This window comes from Schistocerca gregaria, chromosome 1 (genome assembly GCF_023897955.1).
Source record: "Schistocerca gregaria isolate iqSchGreg1 chromosome 1, iqSchGreg1.2, whole genome shotgun sequence".
Lineage (NCBI taxonomy): Eukaryota > Metazoa > Arthropoda > Insecta > Orthoptera > Acrididae > Schistocerca > Schistocerca gregaria.
In genome coordinates, this window is record NC_064920.1 from 557,966,142 (window position 1) to 557,983,923 (window position 17,782).

A 17,782-nucleotide genomic window follows, 5' to 3' on the forward strand; every position below is an offset into this window, starting at 1 on the left:
TACTAGTGGACGAGAGAGAAATCGAAACAGTCATTAGCGAGACAAATCCAAAATGACGATTAAACCTGTGTGCTTGACCGGGAATCGAACCAACACTGATTGCATCCAAGGACATAAGTTCACAAAGGTTAAGTGTATTCTCAGATGTTCCTGGTTAAAGTATAAAAAGAAAGGATATTTGACATTATTCAGTAGCTGTAGCCGTAAGATGAGTAATATAGTAATCAGTATAAGTGGAGTTTAAAATCTGTTTAAATCCTTAAAACGCATTAAGGAATTGGGACCGGAGGGAGTCATCCTAAAGAGCTGTACAGAATTTGCAAATGAATTAGCTTCACACCTGACCATAATTTATCACAGGGCCATGAAAAAAAAACAAGTTCTCCGTGATTAGAAAAGTCACGTGGCACGCCTGTTTACAGAAAATTAAGCCGAACTGATACATAGAAATACCGTCCTGTGTTACTCACATGTGTTGGTAGCTGACTCCCAGTATAATGAAGTCAAAAATTATGACACACTTACAAAAATAACATTCTCCATAGGAAACAGGAAAGGTTCCAGAAACCTTGAGCATGCGAAACTTAGTTCGCCCTATTCAGATAACTTTTTTAGTGCAAAACATGGAAAGGAAGCCTAGTCGTTTCGATGTTTCTGTTTCTAAAAGATTAACAATCGATATGACATTACAACTTAAAGAATATCGCATTGCTGTGAGGTAGCGAACGATGCTTGTGACTTGGTAGATAATCTTCTACATATTTTCTAGCAAACATTAACAGCTTCGATATACTTAGAAAAATGCATGATGACACAGTGTGAGCGTATAAAATTATCGACTTTGGAGAGTCACCTACCGACACACAATATCGGAAGGACCCCAGGGGAATAACACTGTGTAGACACAACTTACCCACTCTTAGTTACTGTTCATTACTAGAACGCTAGGGAACTATATCTCCTCTACAGGAGAATCTGGCTATAAAACACATGAATGGCCGATTTGTGACTGCTGATCAAATCTTGGGAACGATATTATGTCGGTCTAATTTGGTGGCGCGAATGGTTACAGATCGTTCGACTGGCAGAACTGTGTAACAGAAATAGTGAAAAATTTTAACTAGTAGACATTGAAAGAAAGATGCCGTACATCTTGCGAGAAGATTTCACAAACCTCTTGATCATGAACTATGTTTAAGATAAGAAACCTCTTACGTACCTATTCCTTAAAGTGTCTCCAGAAAAAAGTTAAGTGTACAGTACCTCACACAGAGGTGGGCAAGCCACACTTCATCTGTGAATGAAAAGGGAAAGCAGCCTTACAATATGGTGCAATCAGGCGCATCCTCCGTCAGACTACTCGAAGTGATTCTCAAACATATAGACGTATCTTTGCTATGCATTTCTGTGTCTTGATAAAGGGAGTTCATGAACGTTGTCCTGCGTTTCGCTCAAACATTTCTATATCAAACATAAAAGCGGACTGCAGATATCTTTTTTTTTTTTTGTTCTCCTGGTAAAACGCTACAAACAAACAAAACCAGTTCGGTGGCAACAGTAAACAAAATTCTTCGCACAAAGATGATATGGTATAATCCCAAAGCACAACTATACTTCATAACTACCAGACGACTGCTTAGTGAAAACGTTTGTTCATCGACTGTGTGAAATGAAAACATCATTTCTCTATGCACTTTGCCTGCTGTAGTGGTAGTAAGTACAGAAGGAGAGAAGAAATTTGAAGTCGTAAATTTTTATAAGAACTTAAAATCGGGGTCGGGCTCGACATCATTCACCAATTAATACAATACCTTGCCCAAAATGGTAAAATCTAGTAGCACACCACCGTCTGATAAAAAAGGTTCATTTTGTAGCTATCAGATGAACTGAGGAGGTGGAAAATTTAACCGAAAGTTCAAGGACACCCTCGAACACAGCGGGCAGAAGAAGAAGTTGGAGCACAAAGGCTAATGATTAAAAAAAAGAAGGGCCGAATCTTCCTCTACAAACGTTACCAGACCAGCGATGTCTGCAAAAACATCTACAAAGCCGTAAACAGAAATCTCATATGCATAAAAGCAGAAAGGAAACAAAAGCACATGACTGGAAAAATAAATGCTCTTAAAAGCACTTAGCATATACTAACAAGAAGAAGATACAGTTAAAAAACTCATATTTGTAATAATTACAAGCTTGTGATAGTGTTGAACAATGAATAAAACTGGGAAACAAGTTTTTACGGTAGAACATCCAAGATTTATTAACATTCCTTCTCATTTCGCAAATGTATTACTGATTACGCTATTGGGCAGTAACCTTTAAAAGAATATTGCTTGTGATTTAACCAGACAGTTTTAAGATCCCTGAATTGATATACTATGAAGGTCGATATCTTATGTATATAGTCATTCAATAAATTCTGAATTGTTCTGATAATGCAAAGGAAATTTAACTGGTAACAGCTGTAACATTCTAAACCTGTGTTTTCTGTTAATCAATAATTCAACGTCCATGTTATAACCATGTTAGATTTGTGTAATTGTGTTCACAGCGGTTGTATTAGATGTGTAACAACCAATTAAATGACCTTTATATCTTATTTCGAACATCTTCATACTATAGCTCTACAGAAAATGGTAAATGCAGGTCTGTATCTCGTGACACGCGGTGTTTTGCAAAGTAATACAAACAAATATTCGAAGACAATGTATAGCGCTGAATTCTGCAATGATCATTATATCAGTGTCACCAACAATTTCAACATTATATAATTTGCTGAATAGTCACCGCAGAAGACGATATATCTCAGTCTATGTCTTTTGTCGCAGTAAAACAACATCCATTGACCGGAATCAATCTTCTCTACGAATCTGAAGATGAGACTGAAACAGCTCAGAAACTAGTTAATGAAAATAAATCATTGGTCACCAAAGAGGACTGTGTCATAAGACGTCCATGAATAATTAACTTCTCTCTTATGAAGCAACAGAGGAGGTAATTGTGATGCTAGAGAAAGAAATGAGATGTAAAACTATACATATCTGTGTAATGGAAATTAAACAATCGGTAAAAACAGCAACAGGTATTGAATTAATCTGGAGAGTCTGAGGGAAAACAAGATAAACCATTCATTGCCTTTTCTCGAACTGCAGTCATTGTGGTGCATTCTTGTATCGTCAACTTTTTTCCTGACAGTAGATAGGTAGCAGTTTCCCGGTGTCAGTCCCTCTCACACATATTTGTGTCCACTGTTAAAGAGATACCACACATTAAAACTGTAATATTATTTAGGAATAGCTATTGGTCACCCGTAAGTAGTTAAGATTACCATTATTTCAAAAACCGCTTTGAATTTCGTGTTGAGTGCTATTATAAAGATCTGTAGTGTCATTCTGTAATTACTGCACAAGATGTATGAGGAAATTTGAAAGAGAAAAAGGTACAGAAAATACAAACTGATCAGATGTCCACAGATCACACACTGCTGTCAAAACTTTATACTTGTTGGTAGTTGCCTAAGGTTTTCGTGATCCTTGAAATTTGAAGGTGGCATATTTTTAAGGCTTGGGAAAGATGGTAAACTCTATAGATCTGTGACAGCGTATTAAACACCACCTAGAAATTTTAGAGCCAGATGTATCTTGCTAGTAAATTGTAATTTATGTATAACATAGATCTCTAACTCAGGTAAAAGCGAAATATCAAATGGTTTTCCTTCATTATGTCTCGAGATTGCCAGTTAATTTTGCTATACAAATTTGAATTTCTTCCGATATTAATTTCAAATACAGTAGTCACTCCTGTTTCAGCACTAGTCGGTATTTCTAGATGGTGTCTGACACCGATCATGTTTGTTGAGATGCAACCCAATCAGCTACAGTTTCCTTCTCAGGCAGGAAGTGCTAGAACCATTGCATCATAAGCAAATTGATTCTTACAGCTTCTTTCGTGCACAGATTTACCAGTGTGCACGCAATACAATGGAAAGTTTTCGAAGTATTTTAGAAAGTTTAATGTTGTTGCAATGCCAATGGAAGTATGATCAAATAAATTTGGTAACTCGATTGAGGAGTTTTGCTAGGGAGAACACATGTTTTCTTGTATGGACGGTCATTGGCAACGGAGAAACGTCTTCAGGTGAATCCCAGGGAAGCTAATTGTATTCGTTGCTGTTCGTTGTTTATTAATGATCTCGCACACAATATTAACCCTTGCAATACGAATAGAGATACTACATACCCACCTTTTGAAAATATTCCAGTATAGTCAGTTACTTTATATTTTAGAAATCTGAACAAAATATTAATTATTTTTAATGAATTATTTTGCCAGATTCCATATATGTTTCAAAACATTCAGTTAAACTTAACCCAAACATTGTGGAGCAAGTACTGGTCTCACCGCAGACTTCTAGTACTCAGCCACACACAACTCATTTCATCAATGTGTACGGGCTTGAAGATGGCGTTGTTGCAACGTCGAAACTAGTAGCCAAATTATTATAAAATTTTAAGTACCGCTAGAGGAGTTAAATTTTTAATAAAAATTATACCTGCTGTGTCCCACCATAATCCAATTTAAATGTGTATGTATGAGGATCAAACATTTAAATGTTAGTAGTAGATGTCTCTTTCCCCAGTGAATGTTATATTCGATAATTTCACTTTCAAGACATTGCTTACACATCAACAAAAATGTTTCAAATGGCTCTGAGCACTACGGGACTTAACATCTGAGGTCATCAGTCCTCTATAATTTAGAACTACTTAAGCCGAACTAACCTAAGGACATCACACACATCCATGCCCGAGGCAGGATTCCATCCTAAGACTGTAGCGGTCGTGCGGCTCCATACTGAAGAGCATAGAAGCGCTCGGCCACAACGGCCGGCTACACATCAACATCACTTTAAAAAGTATGTTAAGAATAAAAATCAACAAGTAATTTGCAGTTTTGAGTGTGTGCATAAAGTACTACTCACATATTTTGTAATACACACTGTCGAAAGTGAGTTGATGTTGGTAATCATGTGCGCATCGTGGAAAACGCGTTGCTTTTGCAAGGGTTAACAGTAATCTCAAGTTTTCTACAGTTGATGTAATACAAATACTTGAGTGTAATAATCTGAATAATTTGTAGGGATATAAACTAGAATGATCACAAAGGCCCACTTGTCGGTAAAGCAGGTTTCTTATTCCGGTTCATAGATAGGATACTGGCACAAAGTAGTTAGTTTAGAAATGAAACTGCTTACACAACACTAGAATGACCTATCCCAGATCATTGCTCAACTATAGCCAATAGGACAGACAGTTCATATTGAAGGTATATAGTGAATGCCACCACGCAAGATCCCAAGTTTATGTGACCAGAGAAGACCGTGACAAAGATACTGAAGGACCTCCACAGGCAAGCGCTAAAAACAGATGGCGCCTATCCCGCAAAAGCCTACTTACGATGTTTCAGGAAGCACATTAAAGTATGGACTCTAGGAATATTCAATAACACCCTACTTATCGCCCCAGTAGGGTCCTTGAAATCAGAGTTAGACCAATTACAGCACATGCAGAGGCGTCTAAGCAATCATTCCTCTCGTGATCTACACGCTGATCGAACAGAAAAAAGCCCACATAAGAGATCTAGTGGTAAGCAACTTCAGTGAACCTCACAGTCGTTTGCAAAGTATTGCCGTTATTACTACTCACTTGGTAAAGCACAAAAAAACCCTTCATTTTAGAAAGGTCATCGCTCCATGACATTTTCTGATATATTACTTAATGCACATATGAATGCACACTTTCAACGCAATTTCTCATTCAGATAACGGGCTATATATTCAGTTATTAAGAGCACTAAGTCTTAGAAAAATACATTATACTGAACCATTAAGTACTGTACTTCTAGTAGTTTCCTAGAGTGATGGAAAGATTTTCGATATCTTTAATAACACGCCTCAAGTTCTAAATTTACGGTTGTCAAGGTTTTTATCACCACGCGAGGTAAGTCACCTCAATTACGCCTGGTTAATTTGAGTGTGATAATAATTCGATAAAAGCAGTGTTTCTGTCGTGGACAAATTACCGCCGGATTTTAAGTGCATAATTCGTCGGTTCTATTGAGGTGGTGAACGAATGAAAATTACTGTAATAAAAATGCTTACAACGGATCTTGACGGTCACGAAAGAAAGCAGCGTTACAGTACTACCTACAGAAAATTCACAACTTGTTTTTTAAGAATATTTTAACTGACGTAATTTCCTGTGGGTACGGTGCATCTAACTGGTGACAGTTTTTTTCCTCAGGAATTTAATATGACTCTTTCCCAGTGATGAAAATACTAGTTATAAAGACGAACTGAAAATCCCAGATTTAATGAATATGACGTCTTTCGCGTATTCAAAGATGGACATGCGAAAGGAGGGGATATTTTGAAAACTATAACGAACATGTTGATCCCCAAGATTAAGCAAGAATATTTCCTCTATACGTTGAAGTTATGATATCCAAACTCGATAAGACTTAAGTAATCATATAAGTTGCATTACGCATAATGTGATAATTCCCTTTTATGAACTGAACAACCTTGTAGTGGCGAAGTAGTAGTGATTATTTGAAGTTCTGTCTTTCTACGATGATTCAAAATTGTGTCTGCTGGTGCTGACTATAAACAAACTTCATGCATTGTTGTGTTTGTGTGGTTAAGGACGAGTGTGTAACGAAACGATGAGTTATTGCTCATTATGTATTAATTACATGCAGCAGTAGTGGGATTCCGCAGTGAAATTCCTTTAAATTTGAGTATTTCCTTAAAATAGCACCATTTTATCCGTAGATATGTTTATATAGCTTTTGCGATCTGCATGGCTACAGTCTAAAGTCTATAAAATGTTGAAATGGTTTCCTTCATGGAGGAACAGCATCACTTTAGTAAAAAAAGTCCTTAAAATCGTACCATCTATCTTCTAGAACTTCTTTCTTTCTGTCAAAGTGTTTGCGAAATATACAGTAATCCTCCTCACAGGGAAAGGTAACTTGGGCTGCTTCTACAATGTAGACGTGATTGGCGATAGAAACTATGTCAAATACATTCATAATCACACTGAGTTTATGGAATGTAGTTACTACAGACCAGTTTAAGAAACTAACTAGGAATGAAGCGCATACATTTTTGTTTCTCTGTTCCGTAGGGTATTCAGCTGAATAGGATGATAGTCTCGCTGAAAATATGGGTACGCTGCTGTATCTCTGCTGTTTCTACTAGCTATTTCTTGCTCTTCAGTATTCCAATCGAACTGTGTGTATGGTTTTGTGTGAGTGTGTTGGGCTCCGGGGTTTTACCTGCAAACATCCAAGGCTTTGCTAAAGGATTGGAGTGTCAAACAGCCCGCTCTATCAATTGTGTAGAGAGAGAAAGAAAGGGTATCAAGATGAAGCTCCATTTACACAGCATTTGCGTTACTGACCAAATACCCTATTTCCTAGGTAATATGTTCAAAACCTAAAATTAATATTTATCGAATAACTAGTTCGGTGTCTACCCTCAAAAATGCTTTTATAATGGGAAAGTACACTATCTAAAGGAAATTCAAAACTGTCATCTCATAAGTAATGCTTTCGAGTCAGAATCTTCCGCGCATGTGCTGTATTGAAGCAGAGTAAGGTTTTAGTATTTGCTAGTATTCCAGGTATTGTTCAAATATTTTATGGTGACAGTTGCATTGTTGGTGGCTACGACACACACATGACCGTTTAGTACTATCTTTTAGAGGTGCATGGAGCTGCTTTTAGTTTACAACTGAGCCTTATGAGAGTACGATGCGCCAGGAAAGAGTTTTATGTTTGATAATGCATGTCTGATGCTGGAATAGAACTTTTAAGGTATTTATACTGCAGGACAATATAGATATTTAGGTGGTTGTTAGTATTGCAATGTTTTTACTTGTTTCCTTGTTTTATAGCACTGGATAATGGGATAACGTAGTCCTGTAACAAGTAGTGGTAAACATATCCCACAGTTGACAACTGGTTGCATAATATTCTCAGTATGCATACGTACACTTGAAAATGAGCTTCAGGCTGAAATAGGCTACTAATGGTTAACAAACTTCTTATTCAAATGATGTACAGTCTCTGCAGAATGTGACTCAATCGACGAAATCAAACATTGAATGTCAAAACAGTAGAATACGAAAAAGAAATTAAATTTTTGATTAAATGCTGCAGTGGATGATTAGAGTATCGCAAGGACGATAATGGAGTGCCTATTTAATTTGAATCACAGGAAAACTTACCAAAAGTAAAATGACCATCGACTGAAATGTCAATAGCCTCTGGCAGAAGAGGAGCGTTGGTAATACGAGCCTAAGCGATGAGAGTGACGCTATCAGTACGAGATGCTTTGCGATTACTGTTCCTCCATACAGCGAATTACGTGTCCAAGTTACGAAAGCAGGTTCGGTGCCCTCTCATGTAGTAGCAGGGAGTTTTATTTCTCTCGGGCAGTGTCGAGTCTTGGCGTGGTGTTCTTTCATCTAAGCTCTCCGATAATTGCACAGAAATATTTAGGAAGCACGATCAAAAATGTGAATAAGGGTTTGTATTATAACACTCCTAAGTGGATAGTTCTAAGCACCTCAGCCACAATGATCAGGCACTGCAAGAATGGGGAGCTTCGCTGAAGAACCTATGAACAGTTTTTCAAAGAAACACAAATCAAGGAGGTGCTGTAGTCAAAAGGAACAACAGTAGTGGAGTTTGTAATCAGTAATGAAAAAACTATAGATGAATCCTTATTTCCGGAATTATAGCCAGCAGCAAAAACAAGTAAATTCTATCCAGGATATTTCGCATTGTCACAAAAGGAAAATACCTACCTTAGAGTGTGGAAGGAGATCTGGCTCTCAAAAATACTTGTGTATACCGCATTTCAGAGGTCTCTTACATGAAGCCGTTATGAGAAGCTGAGAAAACCACATACTGACGCAGTGTACGTACTTTAGCAAACCAGCTTTCAGAGAGCCCATAACACCATGTTAAGAAGAAAAGGCTATCGAAATAAACATATACGAAAACATAAGAAACTGAAAAGCGCTGGAGACGGAACAATGAGCCCACCGAAATGTCTCTCGTCAGATTTTTTGGGGTATAATCGTGGAGCAGGTGTGAGTCCGTGGTGAAAACGCCAGAAACCCTACTCAAATACCAGACCTTGCCAAGAGACGAGGCCGGATACAAGTAGTGCTGCAGTGTGAGTACTACCATAGAAAATACGTATATTTGTGGCGCAGATGAGGGTAATGTGTAACATAATATCTTACAACACCTGACGTAGACTTCCATGCAAGTCCAATAGCACTATGCATGGAAATGTTATTTCAATTTGACGGGTGCTGCCAAAGCAATTAAACACATTTGGAAAGTGAAGTAAACATGTGATATATATGAGAACAAAACGTGGCATTTTCCAGAGATATTGGCTGCACTGAAGTAGCGGAGCCGGTGAGTGCGACATGGCTTCAGTCCAATAATGGAAATGTGTACAACGGAAGATCTTCACCAGATTTTAAGAAATTAAATTACAACTACAACGTAATAACAGGTGGACTTATGACACTGCGAAAAATGAGAACCCCCTCATAAGTCTGAAGTAGGGTTTTATCCAGTCATTGTTTCAATCATATAAACTTTTGTGGTTGTATCTAACACGAATATTAAACTGGTCATGGCAAAGATCGAACCCTAATCAAAATAACTGAGTAATCATGGAACGTGCAACATTCATCTGCTGTTTGGATTATCTGATTGTTCTAGATGGTGATAAAAACTTAGACGTAAAGCAAGCAACATTTGTACAAATGTGACAAGACGCAGGACACGAAGATACTAACACTAAGCAATAATTTAGTAGGATGATGGGTAATTAAATATTCACAACAATTAAGGGATATATTTAAACCCAAGAAGTGGAGGGGATAGTAGAAAACCTGATACGAATATACTACATAACTTGTGGAGACATAAGAGGTGAGTGGTTCATCCATTGAAAGGAGGACAGGGAGAAGAGTGATTCTATCATTAGATGAGGTAACATTTTCACCTACTTCACGGCTACGTAGTTCACACTGTAGTGCTTGGCAGATGACCAAAGACACCATTTCTAAGCTATATCGCTTTCGTTTTTCTCTCGAATAGCATTTACAAAGAAATAACATTTAAATAATCTTATCGTTTAACCGTGATGGTAGATCCTTCCAGAATAAGTGGGATTCAACAGATTAATTTGGTAACTGAGACGAATACTGTTGAATCAAACTTCTGGAAAATATTTTATTCCAACGAAGGAAACATCTCTTTTAATACCCCAATCCCATCCAGTTTTATCTGTCATTTTTTCGCCTATTTCATGATAACGCCAAATAGTCTACCTTCTCTGGGCTGTTTCCAAATCTTCTACGATGCTTTTTGTAAATATGATATACAGCACAGCAAAACTAGAGGACGGACAAGTGTAGTGTGGGCAGTTTGTTAAGTGTAAATTTTATCCTCTGTAGGCGTTCAGCCGATAAAACGGTCGTTACAAACTATTTTATGTGAATACTCAGATTAAACGTGATTCAACTTGTAAAAAATAATCGTATGGCATTGGTGGCCAGGAGACCCCTCGCGGGGCGGTTCGGCCGCCGCTACACAAGTTCTGTAACGCCACTACGACGACTTGTTGTGAATGTGGATGAAATGATGATGAAAGACACACTTGACGCAGTCATCTCGAGGCAGAGAAAATACCTGACCCCACCGGAAATCGAAACCAGGACCCCGTGTGCGGGAAGCGAGAACTCTACCGCAATACCCCGAGCCGCGGACACTCTACTTGTAATTATTCAGTATTTAGCGGAATAGAGGGCCTTTAAATTAAGCCAGTGTCTTCACTCTCGAAGATACACTTTGCACTAAACAAAAGATGGAAATATATGATTAAAGGCTTAAGAACTTCAAACACGCCACTTAGCTGGATACCGGTTGGCTACGTTCATTTTGTATTACTCAGTGAGAAAATAAAGTATTTTCATTATTTCACCTTTTAGAAAAGAATGTATTCCAAACTTGGGAAACTGCTTAGGCCCGCGAGGATTTTTGCGCGGAACAGTATAGATTGGAAACCCGGCAAAGCCGAGCGCCGGGATTGAGTCAGTATTTACCTGCAGGAGCTTTCCGCCCCGTTGCGTTGCTAACTGAGCAATAATGGGGAAAAAACCCTTTAATCAGCGAACCTGGCAAGAGTACAGGGATAAGTTCGAAAATACGCACAGGAATTCTCCAGTTGCGCGAGATTTCTTTGTGAGAGATTGGAGCGGCGGCGGGGAGCGAGCGAAAAACCAATTTAGGCCGACAGGGCGGGGCAGAAGAGGGGGGGGGGGGGGGGGGTAGGGTGGGCACGAGCGATGTAAATAGAGCTGGGGAACGGGAGCAGGGGGTTGTGTAGCGCCCACTTTGCGGCTTAGCGCCGCTAGTTGGCCGGCGGCGAAGTTGGCGGCCAGGCCATAAGGAACGGACGGCTAACCGATATTTACTCTCACACGAGCCACTGACGGGGCCCCGGGCGCCTCGCTGCGCCACTCGCATGTGGGCAATTACCGCCGCTGCAGGCGTCGGCAAGAGCGCAGCCGGGGCGCTGAGCGCCCGGTAGGTAGGCTACCGTGTGTTGCACTGCTCTGCGCCGTGGATTGTGAAGCGGAGCGGCCAGCGGGAACGAGGTCAAGTGCTGTGCTGCGGGTGGCCGATGCACCGCGCGCACTCTGCCGTACTTCCTGTTGCTCCGCTTTTGCAGGCGCTACGGCAGAGGTTAACCCTATCTGGCGCTTCCAGCTGCTTTGTTTTTGTCCGACACTCTGCTCCCCACCAACCCCATCCGACCTCCTGACAGATGTAGGCCAAAAGACCTCTTTCTCTTATGGCGTAGCCCCTAGGGCGCCAACCATATGGAAGTCTATTGTGTTTATCTCGCTTCGCAGTCCAATACAGATGATTTGAAAGGTTTTATTCCCAAAAATTTACCTATCGGTAAGGTCTGTGTAGGACACACTCAGAGATAGAAAAAAAGCCTGGAAACCTCAAGTAAGCTGGAAAATATAGGGACGTCATGATTTCTGTAAAGGAGGTTGAAATAATGCGAGGGGAAGAGGGGTTTTGATTCCAGAGAAATGCTGGAATACTTGAGTCAACCTACAACTATAGTATTTGTAGATTTACAAATAACAATTGACAGCTTTGACTGAAATATACTCAATAAAACACCAGAGGTAACACAAGGGGAGTACATAAAAGAATTAAGCTGGTGATCCCGTTAAACTTAGATTAGGAAATGAGACTGTAAAACCGGCGGGTGAGTTATCTATGCTGCGAAGTGATGTAAAATGGCTTAATGAGACTGAATATAAAATGATACTGAAAACAGGAAGAAAACCATTTCTGAAAAAAAAAGAAATTTATTACCACAGGACTTAAATTTTATTTCTAATTAGTCCTTTCTGAAGGTACACTCCGACAGTTGGAGGAGAAATGTAGACGATAAACATTCAGACAAGACTGGAATTTGAGCTTTTGAAAAGTGGTGCTATAGGATAATGTTGAAAATTTTATGGGTAGACTGGGTTACTAATGAGGAAGCTCTAAATCAAATTGTGAAGAAAAAGTATTTGTGGTACAAATTGATTAAAGGAAGTCATTGGGTGACAGTATACATCCTGAGATGTCAAGAAATGTCAGCTTCGCTACGCCAGATGTGTGCGTGGTACAAATTATGGAGGGAGCCAAAACCTGACTACAGTAATCAGCTTCACGTGGATGTAGGTTGCAATGGTTGTATAGAGATGAAGAGATTTGCAAAGGTTAGAGTAAGAGCAACACCAGATCACTCTGTAAACTGTGTATCGCAACAACTAGTGCAATAACGGCATCGCGGTGAGGAAGCTTTGAAAATCAATTGAAATATTTATCTCTGTTTTGTGAACATTGTACTTTTACGAGTGTGCTGTTTCGTTTGACTTTGATTTCCCTTTAAAATGTGATTTTTAATTATTTATGATGAGCGGAGTGACTTCTGTTATCATTAAATAATGTAATACCTCACAAAGTAATTGAATTAATAGTGTTAGTTTCATTAAGGTTTTCATACGAAGTTGATAGGTATACTCCTGAAAAATTTGCAAGCTAAATATGATAGATTTGTTCTCATGTTACTGGATACTACGAGACTTCGGATTGTCAGTGGTTTCAATGAGTCTTGTGATAGTAGTCATTCGATGACTGCAGTTGTAAACACGAAATTTAACTATTTTGCTAATCACTGTGTCATTTCTATCGAAACAGAAGAACTGAACTACTTGTTTTATGAATGTAAGCCATAAGTAGTGAGTTCAGAGGATTTTTCCTCTTTTTTTAATTCTCTCGTTTATCCCTTCAGCGACAAAACCTTGCTAGAAACGTTGAAATGTTGTGAGATTGGGTGTCACAGCGTCAATACTCCTAGCATTGGTACCATTAAAAAACGACGTTCAGCAATTTGCATTTTGAAAATATTACTGGGCGGAAAATACAGTTGTGCAATTTCTCTTCGTAACGCTACGTGTTCATTAATGCCTGTCATTCCTCAATTAGTGCAGCGATTCTTCAGCGATAGGAAGTAATACATCAAGCCATGTTAATCAGTTTGGACTGTGTCATAATTAAATGCAATTAAACATTTTGACCATTACTACAAAAACTGTATTCGGGTCTTACGTGGATATGTCGTATGTGTGAAGGGTTCTCGAAAAGACCCCTTACAGTTTTACATGTATCGATGACTTGCGTAGCAGTATGACGCTGCGAACGTACTAGAAGTATTTAATGGAAACTTACTTTCGTGAAAGCATACCCTCAAGCACCATCATTTAATCTTTTCACCTTCACCAAATGGGATAAAGGCTTTCTTTCTGGGCATTAATTCTAAATTGTTATTCTTGTTTGCAGCTCAGTATGCGCTGGTCATAATACATAAGCGGTTGCATCTTGAAGAATTTATATTATGACCATACCTTTATGATTACATCCTGATCGCAGACAGCTAACCTTAGTCAGAGTAGGTCCTACATGAAAACCATTTACGATACGCACTTGTCATACCGTAGATAATGAGATTCATACCATTGTTTCCGTTAGTCTAAAAATATCACTTTGGCTGCAACGCTACCCGAGTCAGTTGTCTTGCGGGAATACAGCACACGAAAAGTAGAAACGTTCTCTTAATCAACGTTCTTGCAGTAGGTCTGAATTTAGTTACTCGTGATTAATGGATTATTCTTCCAGTAGCTGATTCTTCACTTGGTCGACTGTGGATAGTGGTGATATTAATTGCTTTATTTGCCAACAAGCCTAACTGTACCGTGTACTTGGAAATTACTAAAGGCTTTAGACTTATATGCATTTCAAAATATTAAAATGCTTTTTTGCAGTAAAACAATCCTCGTCGTGTGAATACTGTCGATAATAACACGCGATACGGACAATGCTCAGTTCGATATTGCTATAAAGCCATAAGCTGTATACAAAAACAAAATCATAATAGCCATTAATGAATATAGTGCATACAAACATACCAGTCCGGCATCGGAACAAAACTGGAAGTTCTGCGTATAATATTTTGCTTAGTCTCATAAATTTTCATTTATAAAGCCGAATTCGCCGCTATGTGTTGCATGAAGTAGTCACCCTGTAATGATATTCATTAACAAACCAGGGAGGTATTAGACTACAGCGCAAAAATATAGATGCAAAATAATAGACGTCGCCTATGTAATGCTCATTTACTTATGTACTTATTTACTTGTGAGCAGTAAAATGATATTCGCCGCCAGCAGCATTTTTTGTATTAGTAGAAAATAGAAATTGAGACACAAAACTATTTTCCCATGACATTCTGCAATATAACTAAAATCTAATACCATAATTTTTAGTCATTTGGAGGCCACGCCTGCTTCGTAAATTCACGGAATTTTTATCGCAGAATCGAACATTGTAATGACACTTATTTTGTGCGTTTATATTTATGGCAACTACGAAGAGATCTGAAACATGATTCCAGATGCTGGAAATTAATTACATTTCATGACAGTTTTTAAATGATTTTTGCGTGAACTTTAAAGCAAATATTTTCTCTTGTATGTACAAATGTAACTCTAATGGAGTAAGTCATATTGGGACAGTTCATCTGTTACATGGATGCTAACCGTTAGGTCCATAAAATAATACTACTGAGAATAAAACTCAGAGAGTTCTGTTAGAAGTATCCACCAAATTAACAGTCTAAAACATCAAATTACTACTGTTATTTACTGACGCTCTACTTTCCGTTTCTATGTAAGTTGGTTGAATGAGGATAGCACGTGCACTGTAGTATCGTGTTCGTGTTGAAGATGAGAATAAAAGAGAATGAAGAGCTCGAGGTATATTCTCATGCTCAACAACATTTAGGAGGCCGACGAGCTCAGCATATCAAAATGACATAGGAATTAACACGAATAAAAGTACATGCTCGCAATGTATGAAACACCGCAAATTACTTTCATAGTTAATCCGAGTTTCAGGCTTAGAGAAGTGTGATCAAAATCTACTCCGACATTTGCCCTATACTTGGTGCTAGCCTCATAGAGGCGAAGGAAATTTTATCCACTACAGGGACTCCAGGGACTCAAAGTTAGTAGTTCAAAATCTTGTGCGACTACAAGTGTGCTCTAGTGACCTCAGCTATGATGATACCTGGTTGCAGTTTTAAATATATTTTAATGCAACGTTTTTCGGAAGAGTATAACCAACAATGTAGAAGCAACGGTACTTTAATGGAAACTATGAAGTGAATGACAGAGTCAGTAGCTACAAATTATATTTTTACTTGCTCTAGGTTAGCAGTCGCGGGTAAGAAGCTGGTAATACATTTATGTCTGTAGAACAACTACTGTAATCGGAAATTTATGTGCACGCAACACATAAAATTTGTACTGTATTTTAGATCTTCTAATTTTATAGCTATATTTAAATATGAGAAAGGTTATTTTGTCCTTCATAGACAACCCAGATTCAATAGGCCAATGCTGCGGTATGATTTGAACAAAGTAGCACCGTTTCCTTCCTCCTAAAATATGCAGTTTTAACGAACGATCGAAAATTTGACAATTGGAAATTTGCGGCATTTTCTTATGGGAAAAACTATTGAGGTTGTCGGTCCCTACGCTTACACACTGCTTAACCTAACTTAAACTAACTTATGCTAAGAACAACACACACGCCCATACCCTAGAGAGGACTCGACCCTCCGACTGGGGGAGCGGCGCGAACCGTTACAGGACGCCTGAGACTGCGCGGCTACCCCGTGCGGCCCGCAGAAGCTGCGTTACACCGTATTATTGAAATGTGGCACTATTGCGCGAATCAATAAATATTTACAAGGAAATAGTCCAAAGTAATCAGAAGGAATAGTGTCCTTGTTAATAACCTATCGACAACGTGACTGTATCAGGATCAGACAAAAATATTTAAATAACCTTCTCTGGACTTACCAGGTGGGGATGTTGTATTAGATCATAATCCAGTGCCGACGATGGGCAGGTTGACATTCATGAGGTCACGTACACGAATGCAGTAATTAATTTCTTCTGGTAGTTTCATATATAACCTGTCAATAATATAGTTTGCATCTTCAGAGTGCAGAAGATGTTTCTTACAGTGTTCGCACAGTGAAGTTTTCCAGCAAATTTACTCCAGTGGTACAAAATGTTGTCCTTATTCCCCCGTAACACCTCTTTATCTTGTATTAGCTCGTTGACATTTGATATTATGGGTATCTGAAAACAGACAGACTGAAACCATACAACTATTTTTGTGTGATAAAGTTGATCAATATAAAAAAGTATATAACAATATACGGTGGACATAAGAATCGGTTTTTACGGTTTGGAATTACGCTGAAGTTGTGGAACAGTACATGTGGAACCAATGACTCGTACCTGGAAATTTTTGAGATCACTTTGCCTCTATTTGTGCAGAATGCGCCTTTAGCAGTCCCATAGGTTATGTGGCTGACGCATGATAGGACACCAGCTCACTTCTGTATAATCGTTTGTCAATACCTCAGTTACATTTTCCACAGGAGATGAATACTATGAAGATTCCCTCATTTCCGTCTACCTCGACCTTTAATCAAGGTGACTGTCACTTGTGTGAACATCAACAAATATTCGTGTTTGCTTAATCAGCAGCCGATGTGCAGACTTTTGAATACTGTGTCTGTGTAATCTGCGACGCTATTAAGTTACCATCAACACTCGAGTGAGGCAATCCATTATGTGGTGTTTGAACATTTGCACTGCATCCAACGGCGGCTACATCGAACATCTGCCGTAGCATGAGAGAATAATTCCTTCTAATGTGTAGTGAAAAGTACCAGTACAACGTGGTTCACTGTGGACTGGCAGTAAGTTTCCGTACTTATGCTGATATGAACAATATTACTTTTTTCTCCTGCGGGGGATCGTCTCCCGAAGTTTGAGCCCGTACTTAATATTCACCCTACGTAGTGATAAACAAGGTATGCAGTATTTTTTTACGAGCTTCATCTGGTCTGATACGGGTTCTTTTTCGCCTACCTTGTGGAATCTCTACGCAAATATTATATTCAATTTGAGGAGCTTACGCCACTGCTGAATAGGATCGCTGGAATAGCTGGTCAATAGCTGTCAAAAATTCTTAT

The 17,782-nt window shown here is 38.8% G+C and overlaps 1 protein-coding gene across 1 annotated transcript in view; it reads right to left on the reverse strand.

Annotated features, from left to right (window-relative positions):
• Nucleotides 1-17,782, reverse strand: part of LOC126356354 (zwei Ig domain protein zig-8-like) — a 763,413-nt gene that overhangs the window by 53,244 nt on the left and 692,387 nt on the right. The gene's annotated exons all lie outside the window — the stretch shown is intronic.